The following is a 12,128-nucleotide window of genomic DNA, read 5'->3' as shown; positions in this document are numbered from 1 at the left end:
TTTATTTCCTCAATTGGCCCTTCTAAGTTCACACATTTAGTTTTTTAAAATCATATTCTGCTCTTTCAGACTTTAAGGAACTTGCACAAACCCAAATGCCTTTTCATGTATCTTTCTGTCTGCAAATACAAACTGTAACGCAGTTATGTCTTGTGGGTGACATAGTTATATCTAGCATGCTGGCCTCACTAGTTCTTGATGGAGCCATTGAGAAAATAAGAAAAGGTCACACCAAATGTCCCTTTTAGTTCAGCATCCTATTTCCCACAGTGGGTAAACCCACAAGCAGGACATGAAGTCAATAGTCTTTTCCTGTTGTTGCTTCCCAGCAGTTAGTACCACCTAACTTATTAGTCTGAGCTACAAAAAGGAAATCCCTGGTTTGAATAGTGCCCCTGTCTGACCACTCTCTCTCTCAGCCTCAACATCCCCATCTGCAATTGGGGGATACTAATAACGGCGTATAACAGGATTGTGAGAACTACAACAAAATTAAGTATATTGACTATACTCCAAATCAAGGGCAGTCAACATGGTGCCTTCCAGGTGTTGTTAGACTACAGTTCCCATCATCCATCACAATTGGCCATGCTGGTTAGGGCCGATGGGAGCTGCAATCCAAGAACATCTGGAGAGCACCATATGCCTGCTCTAAAGCTATCTATAAATGCTAAATATTATTATAATCTACTACAGCCTTTCCCAGCCTTTGGATCCCCAATTGTTGTTGAGCTCCAACTCCCATCAGCCCCAGCCAACATGGCCAATGGTCAGGAATGATGCGAATGGTAGTCCAGCAACGTCTGGGGACCCAAAAGCTGGGAAAGGCTGATCTACTAGAAATCTCATTGATGTAGATGAACTGCAAACTTTAGGTTTTGCCTAAAGGTTTTGCCTTTCTACTGAAGAAGGCTTCTTTATGACAATGATGTGCAGAGAAAGAATCCTGGGAACAGTAGTTTGTTAAGGGTGTTGAGAGTTGTTATTCCCCTCACAGAGCTATAATTCACAGAGTTCCCTGGGAAGAGGAATTGCTTGTTAAACCACTGTGAGAATTGTAGCGCTATGAGGGGAATCAGGGTCTCCTAACAACTCTCAGCACCCTTAACAACCTACAGTTCCCAGGATTCTTTGGGGGAAGCCATGGCTCTTTAAAGTGTTATGATACTGTTTGAAATGCATAGAGCAGATGGGGCCAACATTTTATGGGAAGCCTCTATGCCCAGTTGATATCCCAGGCCATAGCATATAGAATTTTCAGCAGAAATTCAAAGTCATGGTTAAAACCGCATTGGCGACATAGCAGCAGTGAAAAAAGAAATCTGCTAGACTGAGTTAATGTAACTTTCCCAAATATAACTAGATTACTTCCCTTTTCTCATATAAATAATTTCCTTGGAAGGAGGCCTGTCATCTGGAGTCCTAAAATCTGAGACCCATGAGCCAGATTCCAGCAGGAAAATCCCACAACAGGAGATTAATTTTTTACATGAATTAAAAACAGAATAAATGCATTCTATTTGTTTTATATTGAAAATGAATGGAAAGACCAGGAGCAGTGTGAGAGGGGGGGACAAAGTGCAGTACCCTCCCAGCAGCAGCATTGCCATTCATTGAGATGGGGATGGAGTGGGGCAAGGCAGCAGCATGGTTGGGGGAGGTCTGGATTGGCAGCAGACGCCCCACAGGTGTACATGCACCTGTGGGCTGACTTCTGCCACCAACCCAGTGCTCTCCCAATGTCATCCCAGCTTTGCCTTACCCTATCTCTACCCTGGTGAGTGGCAGCACCACTGCTGGAACACACCACATCACCCCACCCTGTTCACTGTCATTCATTTCATTTTCCTATTTCATTACGTTTTCATGGGTTTTGGAGGGCCTTTTTTGCATTCAATACATTGCCTGTGCTGTACACAGAAAGGTCACAGGAAGTGGGGGGAAAGAGAGAAAGAGAGAGAGAGAGGTGAAACTGTCAGGTTGCAAAATTCTAGTTATTTGTCTGTGCACTTTTGTAAAAAGCCTATAACATATGGACCCTTTGCCCAATCTGTCTGAAATTTGACAGATCTGATGCTTTTTCTTTTCGGGGGGAAAGAGAAGAATGCCGGCAAATTTCATGCCATTTGGGTGCAACACATGAAAGTTACAGACAGCGGAATACTGGCTGGGTCCCCCTTTTAAATCAACAGAAAAACAAAAAAGGGATGAAAGCAAAAACCAAATGAACAACAAAAAATGGATTTTTATAAAGCCAGTAAACAATTCAAACAAGTGACAGATGAAAGGAATATAATTTTTAAAATGAAAATGAATGGGGGAAATGCAACTACATTTTTCCCTTGCTTACTCCTACGAACCATGATGCCCTGACACTGAAGTTAGAAGCAGCCTTTGCTCGTGCAAAGCTGAATGTGAGTAAAAAAATGACTGAACTGGATGATGCCTTTTTCTGGATCACTCCCTTATACACAACAAAGCCAGGGTTATGTGAACAGGCTTATGTGTGTTGCATTTTAAGCACAAATGCTTTCAAGAAGCCTGGTGTGAATGGCCAGTGACATCAGAGTTGAGACAGGCATGCTAGATTTTCACTTTCCTTCCCCATTATCTCCAGTTTCTGGAAACAATTGAAGACTATCCTGACAAGCCTTCCCAGCTGGACAAATAGGTCCCTGCCATGGGTGTCTACCTGGTATTGTTTTTTATCTGCTGCTATTGTCTATTTTAAAATGTTTTAAATATGTTTTTATTGCATTTTGTACATCACATTGAGATATGTGTGGTAGGAGATATGATAATGATAATGACAGGAAAGGAATCATCTGGTCCAGCCAGGCCTACAGACCTCGTGTGTACAGTAGGTTGTGATTTGGAGTGAAAATACATAGGGCCACATTTTATTATTGTTGTTGTCCCTATAGGTTTTGTTTTATAGGTTATTCTGTTAACCAAGAAACTTGTTTTGGCCATTTACAGATCTCTGGACTTTTGAGTTGCACACCTGCGATTTTCCTTAAGGAAAGTGTTAACTTGGTCTCTGGTTTAGCTGAGGAATTTATATTGAATGTTTGCTGTTCGGTAGGATACAATGAGTAATCTTTGATTTGTGATAGGCATGTCACTTTATTTCATGTAATTTTGTTTGTAATTATGTTCTGCTAAGGTTCCAGGTGCCTGTGGGTATATGTGTCAACAAGCTACAATTCATTTATTACCAGTATGTGCTGTTCCAAAATGTCATTCAGAAAATGTATGACACTAATGTCATTTCTTATATTAAAAGTTAGATGGCTTTTAAGCATCAAAGACTGAACCCTACAGAGATGGGCAAACCAGAAAGGGTTATTTAGATGTTTGAGTTTTTAGTTTGTCCAGGACTGGGATGGGTAACAAACGTTTAAAAACATCTAAGGCTGCAATCCTAAAGGGAGGGGGAGGCAGCAGTGAGGGCAGAGGGATGCTTTGTGATCCTCCTCCTGCTTCTAGGCTTTAGGTTTTCTTTTTCCCATTGGAAGCCATGGGAGAAATAGAGCAGGAAAAATTTAGACACTCTCAGAAATGTGTCTAAATTTCCCCCAGGTATCAGAGCATGATAGGGGACTGGGAGGACTTAGGATCCATCAGAGTTCTGTTTCTGTCACCAGCATCAATGGTGCAGATCCAAACCTACTTATAGCCCTGGGACCCCCTTCCTGGGCAGCCTATAGGAAGGGCTGTAGCTCAGGGGGAGAGCATCTGCTTTGTGTGCAGAAGGTCCCTGGTTCAATCCTCAACTTCTCCAGGTAGGCCTGGGGAAGATTGCTTCTCAAAAACCCTGGAGAGCCATTGCCATCTAGTGCAGACAAAACTGACCAAGATGTGCCAATGGCCTGATTCAATATAAGGCAATTTCCTATGTTCCTAACCAAACTAAGTAAAACAATCTCACTACCCACTAGGGATGGAAAGATCTGTCAATTTTAGTTTTCTCCGTTGCTTATTTTTCTAATCTTAAATTCAGTTCTCCACATTTCTGTAGCAATTTGCAGGTTTTTTTTTTTAAATCCTGATGAAAATTCTCTAGCATTTTAGTGTGAATTTATTCTAACAGACACATTTTTGTAGGCAGTTTTATGTACACATTTTGGCAAGCCATTTCTCAATCATATAATGCATTATTCCATGTTATATTCACTCATATATTCATGTTTATGCTCACTTTCCCCTAATATATGCATTTTTTAAAACACTGGTTGGTGAACTGCGTCGCAAAATTCAAATAAGTGTGAATTTCCAACTTTGGGACTTCAAAGCACCCAATCATGTGATGCTATTGTGATGTCAGATGATTGACATGTGGGTCCCACCCACCAGTCAAATTTGGCCCATCAGTCTATGATCAGATAAGGATTTGGCCTGAGGAACCAAAAAGATTTGTCACCTCTGTTGCAGGGGGTGCACGCCAGTGTTGGGGGAGAAGCAAAAGTGGATGGAGCAATGGACATATTCTTACCTTTCTCCCGTAGCCTACATTTCAGCCACATAAAAGCCAGAGGAGTCTGTATCTCCTCAAACATCTCTTTCTCCATCCAGGCAACAAAATGCATTGTCACATTTCAAGGCACATACCAGCCAGACAAAAGTACTCAAGAAAGATGCAGAATGAGAACAGGGAGAGGAAGAAGGGGGTGCCCTGAGGAAAGTAAAAAGGGCAGGATACAGAGAACCAAAGGGCCACACTCAGCCAATGGGCTGGAGGTTCTCCATATCACAAAATAGGTTAGTGAAAAATTAAGATGAGATTGTTTGCTGTTTGTTCCTGACAAAGATATAATAAAATATGATAGTCAACCCATGCTAGACATATCTTCCAGTTCAGGTTCAACTATTGGGTAATTGCTTGGACCAAAAAAGGACCTGATCAATGATAATTTGCCACCCTGGGCAACTACTGGGAGGAAAGGCGGGATATAAATCTAATAATAAATAAATAAATAAATACTGATAGGATTTCATGCTTCCATATGTATGGAAGACATATTCTGCAAATGTTTCAGTAAATTCTTCATTTGAATGGGAGGCTTTTTGATTTAGTTACATTCCTGAGCCATATTTCAGGTTGTTTTTTAACTTTACAGTTTCTAATGGAGAGAGATTATGCAAGTAAAATCTTGCTACAATTATTAATATCAATTATCTGCTGCTCTCAGGAAATAGTTTGAAAAAAGCATTTTTACAGGCTATATTACATTGATTTTAGGATTTTAGCTGTATTTGCATGAAATAGCACAATGAGGAATCCATTTCACTGAACTCAGGTGGCAATTATGTTGTTTTTCTCAGCATTAATGGAAAAGTATCCAATTTAGCTCAGGTCTAATATTAAAAATGAATACAACTACTCGGCTGGCATAATGTAAATGTTTACTGGAGTTGTCAGAAACAAATTGCATGAGTTTGTTTCTATAGTTAATTCTCTTAAAACACCTATCTTCTCCATTAGCCTGCCATGTTATAGAAATATGCAAACATTAAGGAGTAATTACCATAAGCTGGATATGCAATTGGTTGAAAATCCACATTCAAGGTGTATTAATAGACCTACATAAGATTCTAAAGTGATACTCAGCAGTGCTCAATAGGATCAACTTCTTCTTTAGAAGTTAAGTCTCTGATATTTTTCACACACAAAAAGACTAGGAATGCTTTAGGTATATGGTATTCTGCTTTAGAGTGACATTGGACATTCACTGAACAAATCTAGGCATTTTTACTTGGAAATAAGTCCTGCTTGTCTTCAGTGGGGCTTTCCCACGGATTAGTGTGTACAGAATTGGAGCCTCATTTCATTGGAGTGCAAGCCATTAGTATTATTGTTTTGTTGGTTAACTAACGCATGAATGGGGAGCCAATGGCCCTCCAGATGTTGTTGGACTACTGTTACCATCATCCCTCACCACTGGGCATGCTGGCTGGGCTTATGGGAGTTGAAATCCAAGAATACTAATGAAGGTTTGGTAGGAACCATCCTTCCTTTTTTTTAGGTGTCTCTTGACAACTGAACTTTTTAGACAGGCCTTTGTAAGACGACTTTCTCTCTAACCAATGCAGTATTTACTGAAGCCGTTATTATTGTTTTTAATGATGTTTTATTGGTTTTTACATTCTATTTTGTCTTGTATGTTTGAAGCCACCTTGATGTCTTCTATGAAAAGTGCTGCTTATAAATAAATAAATCTAGAGGGCCTTAGGTTCCCTGAATTTTTTGGGGGTGAGGATGTTCTCGAATATAGAGGGCCTTAGGTTCCCTGAAATCTTGGGGGGGTGAGGATGTTCTCGAATGTAGAGGGCCTTAGATTCCCTGAAATCTTGGGGGGGGTGAGGATGTTCTCGAATGTAGAGGGCCTTAGGTTCCCTGAATTTTTGGGGGGTGAGGATGTTCTTGAATGAACATTTCCATCTATTTGTCCCTTTTGATTTCATGACAATGGATGTTAAATATATGTTGAATGTAGGGTCACTCCTACCATTACAAAGAGCTCGGTACTGGCTTCAGTTGGCTAATTTTGGCAGGAAATAGTAAATTAATCAGGTTTTTATGTGACTTTTTTGCCAGAGGGTGGAAGGAATGGGGACATTTAGATTTTCCACCTCAGGTGTAGGCCAGCCTTGAAAAGAAGCCGAAGGGCTTAGTAGATGATAATATGGCTATAAATTAGACTGATGGCAGAGAAGACCAGAAGAAAGCAGAGAAGATTGCAGCCATCTCACCAAAGGAGCACTTCAGCCCTCTCACAGCATCAAAATAATAGAAGATGTGATATGTCTTTGAAGTAAGACTGCACAAAGGAGCAATGAGGAATTGGTAAACTAGGAACTTCCCAAGGTTCAAAAACACAGATTGCAATATAAGTTAGAGAATTCCTTGAGAGTTCTCAATGTACACAATCAATAGGCCAAGGTACTTTGTCTCCACTCAGTCCTCTGTCGGCTAGAGATAGGGGAGAAATTTGATTCGTTCGGTTTTAAAGTCGAATCTATCAAATTCACACTTTCTGAAACAACATGAGAACAAAAACACAGCCATCCTTCAAAATTTGTACTTATTCAAATTACATGATGCAGTTCTCCAACCAAGCAGTGTTTATAATAATGCATATATAAGGGGAAAGTGTGCATTAAAATGAATATATTTGTAAAAATAACATACAAAAATGCATTATATTAAGAGAAGTTCTTTACAAAAATGTGTATGTTAGTCAAAACTGCATTCAAAAATGTGTTTATTAGACAAGAGAAATTCACACTAAAAAGCTAAAAAAATTCATGATTTTTTTAAAAATCACAGATTTCTGCAGAAATGTGGAAAATTGAATATATGATTGGAAAAATGAGAACCTGTGAGAACCTAAATGATCACATCCTTCCATCCCTATTGTCTGCATATCCTATATGAAGAGGTTCTTAGAGACCAGAGGCTTCTAGGAAAACCTGTGTCCTGTAACCTTTCATGTTAAACATTAAACATTGCATGGCTGGGGCCTTTATTCCTTCTGCTCCACGGGTGGCATATTATTATTCTACTTTCTGACTATGAAAGATTGATGCTTAATTGGGCCCTTGATTCAGATGCACCATCAGGCAAGTCCATTCATTCAAATGCTAGGAAGAGTGGCTGGGGCTATTGCACAAGCATAATGTAGTGGGGGCAGAACTCTGATAACAGCAATTGTTCTAATGAGCCAAATTACAGCTTTCTTTAACGGCTCCAGCGTTCCAGGAAACATTGAGTGCTCTGCCATACCGGATAGTACGATGAGTGCACTCTCATTATTGCTCTTTGCTACAGATCAAAGGCTTCTGTTCTCTACATCCTCACAGTCACTGAAGCTCCCACCAAACACCTGCTTGATCATATGCAGATCAGTGCTGAGCACCAACTTCTCGTATAAGTGGGGCACATTTCCATTAGGAAAATTATTTGAATACCTGCTGTATTCTTATTAGGACTATCATCATCATCACTACACATGTGCATAATTACACTTGAGATTTTTATACAGTAGAAAAATCAAAGAATACATGTGCCATTAGATACATTTTGAAAGTCAGAGGAGTATACGAGAAGTGCATCATGCATTTGCTAGCTGCACCGGTTATTTAGAAGCATATCTTTAAGAAAAGCAGGTTGGGTTCACAGTGCCCACTAACATTTATAAGATGAAAGGAGAAACACTTCTGCTTCTTTATATAAATGAGGAGCTTTCCATGGCAGGTTTGGGAGCAAGCTGTATGAGCAAATTGTTTGCATTAGGTGTCCACTGAAAAATATGAGAAACTGTAACTTCTGAATATACCAAGAGAAAACACATTGTTAACCTTTAGATATCAGAGAAATGACTGTCTTTCCCCTCCCCTCTCATATCACACAAATCTATTTCCCTGGCAATTTAATTTGAAATTTCAGGACCAGGTACATTTCAGCAAAGCTCCTAGATCCAGTGCCAAAGCAAGACAGCTGGTGCAGTTGGATGTACAGTTTGCAAGCAACTGTTGCAAACTCAGTGTCCTACCATTAGACAGAGTGAGGTGGCTGCCTCAGGGCACACGAAAAGGCAGCAAATTGTTAGTTATTTAATTTATTGTTACAGTATTTTTACTGCCAGGGAGGGGGAAAGGCGCTTGTGGGATTTTCTGTCTCAGAAGTCAAAATAAGTCAACCAGCCTTAGGTAGGTATTATGTACCACAGCTGCACAGGAGGTTTTTGCTGCTCTGCCACCTCAGGCAGCAAATTGGGTTGTGTTCAACATAAAGCCACAGTGAACGTTCCGTCCATGCAAGGATTTCTGCCAGACTTATATGTCATAGAAAAGTGGGACGTGTAAAGATGTTAAATGAAGAAACAATAGATTAGACCAATTCATGGAGGATAACGGTTACTCCTTGGGCTACTCTCCACGATGGTTATATTCTGCCTCCGCTGATGGAGGCAATATGCCTCTGAATACCAGCTGCTGAGAATCAAACATGGGGAGAGTGCTGTTGCACTCAGGTCCTGCTTGCAGGCTTCCCATAGGCCACTGTAAGAACAGGATGCTGGACTAGATGGGCCATGGACTTTATCCAGCAGAGCTCTCCTTATGTTCTCACTGGGGGGGGGGGCGGGGGAGACACGTAAAGGCAGCACAGCTTGAGATCAAGTGCTAGCCTCCCAGTGCCAATACAAGGGTTATGTCATCATTTTAATTTTTGAGCCACTACCTAACTCCTGAGCCAGTACCACCCCATACACTGCACCCAGTAATAGCCATCAGTGGTACCCCTCCTGAAGCACAGACATAGTGTTTGGGATTAATAAGTGGCTGGCAGAGCCGGGGCAGAGCCACATATTCCAAGGGCCAGTGTGGCCCTGGACCACCAGTATCTGCACAACTTCAGGTGTCACTTTTTAAATAGAAAGCCACAAAGATGTATGGAATGCAGATACACAATAATAATGTTCTAGTGAAGACTTGCTAAGGGCTGATAAGACTATTGAGTGACACATGGGACAGAGCTGGACCACCTGGAGCTGTCTACCTCCTCTGTAGCTTAGCTGTAGCGAAGCCCAGCCTTTCCTCACCCAAATGGCACAATCTGTGCCCCAAATAGCTAGACAGGTGAACACAAGAAATCTTCTTTCTGTGCTACAATAAATGTTTACATTGAACCTTGGGCAAGAAAGAACAACTTAATAAGGCCTCATCTCATCTGAAATTTCAGCTTATGAACAGCTGTTTAGTAGCTGATGCATGAAATACCCAGGGAAAGGAACAACTACTGTTATTCTATGGAATGAAAAGAACCTATGTATTTATATTGCTTTGCTTATCAACATTACAAACAAATGCAACTGAAAATGATTAAATTAGCATAATACGTTATTACAAAGCTGCTATCGTGTATCATGAGAATGCAATTGTAAATTGCATACACAGCACAAACTAGCACAGATCCTCTATCTGCTGGGCTGGCTGAGACAGTGCTGGCTTTTTACACCAAGGAAAATGTGGTGGATAACTTGCTAGACCTTCCCTACCCCCAAATCTACAATTCAATATCCTTTCTGACCCAGAGTTGTTTAGATTCAACTGTGGTCTTTAAATAAGAATTAGGATTGGAAGGCAATGGAATAATTCAGTGTTAGCAAGAAAATTTGATCCATAGGGATAAGCCAGAAAATATCCAGAGCCAGCACATGTAATCCATAAGATATATTACCTGCTATTTGGTAGATTTCCTTCATTCAAGCTCTGAGTTCTCTTCGAAGTGTCTGACTTGAAACAGTTAGATTTCTCCACTGGCTTGGTCTTCTTTGCCTCTTCTATGCTGAAATATAAGGATAATCAGTTTGATTGTGATGTAAATTGTGGTTATCAGAAGGATATGCAACATGTGATAAAAGAGCATTCAGTTGGTCTATGGTATGTTTTAATACTCTCCTAAAAGGCAGAGTTTCAATTAGAAACACATTGGCCTAGTTCAGACATAAAAGGAAAGCATGGCTTCCTGCTACATGGATGAGCTGTAGTAAGTCTTGGACTGTCGGGCCCCAGCTCCCTCAAGGGAACCAAGGAAGGGGGCTGGATGAGTTGCTGATCCCTCAGTTAGGGCAAGGGGAAGAATCAGAGGGTGTAGACACTTTTGAGGATCATAGGGGAGGGGGTGTGGTTGACTCTGTGCCAGTTCCCATGGACAGTTCTCCCGCTGAAGATTTTGCGCCACCTCCAGCCGCCTCAACATAGCCGTTGGAGGATGTCCTGGTGCGCGTGCCAATTCAACCCCCCTAAGCTCCCCTCCTGAAACTTCAAACACATCCCCACCTCCTGACGCAGAGCCAGCACCTATCGAGACTGTATTGTCAGATGAGCTGGCAGAGACGCACCTCCTTTTGCCCCATGCGAGACGTCGCAAGAAGCGCCTCATCCAGAGGGAGGCTCCTCAAAGGTGTCAGAGATTATGGGCGAAGACCTTCCCTGCTTAAGCCAGCGCCCCCCTGACCTGAGTGCTGAGTCAACTTTCTTCACATGCTGCAGAGTATGCTTAGGTAGCTTAGTTAGGGACAGTAGTGAGTTAGCGTAGCAAGGTCTATGAAGCTTGCTGCCTTTGATGTCTTAATTACTCTAATAAAGCAAGAATTAATTTAATCCTCATCTCCATCTTGTGAATTGCACTCTGGGCAGGACATGGACCCACAATGAGAAGAATGGAAAATTTTGCTTCCTCTTTTCAACAAACCACAGTTCCCTGTGGCATCTGAACTTGGGGCTGTGGTTTGTTTAAACTAAGGTTGCCGAGAACAGATCTGGTTCATTCTGTGGTTACATATCCTGTATTTTTCTGAAATCATAATTTAGACAAGTCACAGTTCCTTAATTCCAACATCAAAAGTACCTATGGGTTGTATAAAACTGGAAACAAATGTTTCTGAACTCCTCGTGAATGTACAAGGAAGAGAGCATATGGGAACTGCACAAGCCTGAAGCTTGCCATGACTCATTAACATAAAGAGAACCCTTGGTTTTCTGATACATCTGAACTGGTCATTGTAGACTAGGTGTAGGCGAGAATTTACATTCAGTTTGCATTTCAAGCTGGATCTATCAAATTTGCACTTTCCAAAACAATATGAGAACCAAAACAGCCATCCTTCAATACACGCACTTCTTCGTACTTTGCTATGCAGTTTGCCAACCAATGTTTACAAAAATGCATGTGTTAGGGGAAACTGTGCTTTAAAATGAATATATGGGTGAAAATAGCACGCAAAAATGCATTGTATGAAGAGAAATGGCTTTGAAAAATGTGAACACTAGTCAAAATTGCCTATGGTCTTTTAGGTATCCTGGACCCGAGCTGTATAGGGCTTTGTACACCAAAACTAGAACCTTGAACTTGGCCCGGTAGCAAATGGGCAGCTAGTGCAGTTCCATCCCTATTGTAGGCCTTGTAACCGACTGCCTTGAGTTTCATGAATCCTGTCTGATTCAGTAAAAGATGTGATCAACTTGAACCATAAACTCAGTAAATTAAATAAGTACAAAAAAGCCTAAAAAAGGGAAAGCAAGTGATGAATCCAAATGACAATAAATCTTGAAAACAAGCT

General features: G+C 41.0%; 1 long non-coding RNA gene across 1 annotated transcript in view; it reads right to left on the bottom strand.

The window, feature by feature from the left end:
* Positions 1-12,128, bottom strand: part of LOC133365260 (uncharacterized) — a 63,546-nt gene that overhangs the window by 774 nt on the left and 50,644 nt on the right. Inside the window, exon 2 of the long non-coding RNA XR_009758148.1 lies at positions 10,244-10,351. This is a non-coding gene — a long non-coding RNA (uncharacterized LOC133365260). The remainder of the gene's footprint in view (positions 1-10,243; positions 10,352-12,128) is intronic.

Source organism: Rhineura floridana, chromosome 10 (genome assembly GCF_030035675.1).
Source record: "Rhineura floridana isolate rRhiFlo1 chromosome 10, rRhiFlo1.hap2, whole genome shotgun sequence".
Taxonomy (NCBI): Eukaryota; Metazoa; Chordata; class Lepidosauria; order Squamata; family Rhineuridae; genus Rhineura; species Rhineura floridana.
The sequence above is the reverse complement of the archived record's forward strand: the minus strand, read 5'-3'. Positions and strand labels throughout refer to the sequence as shown.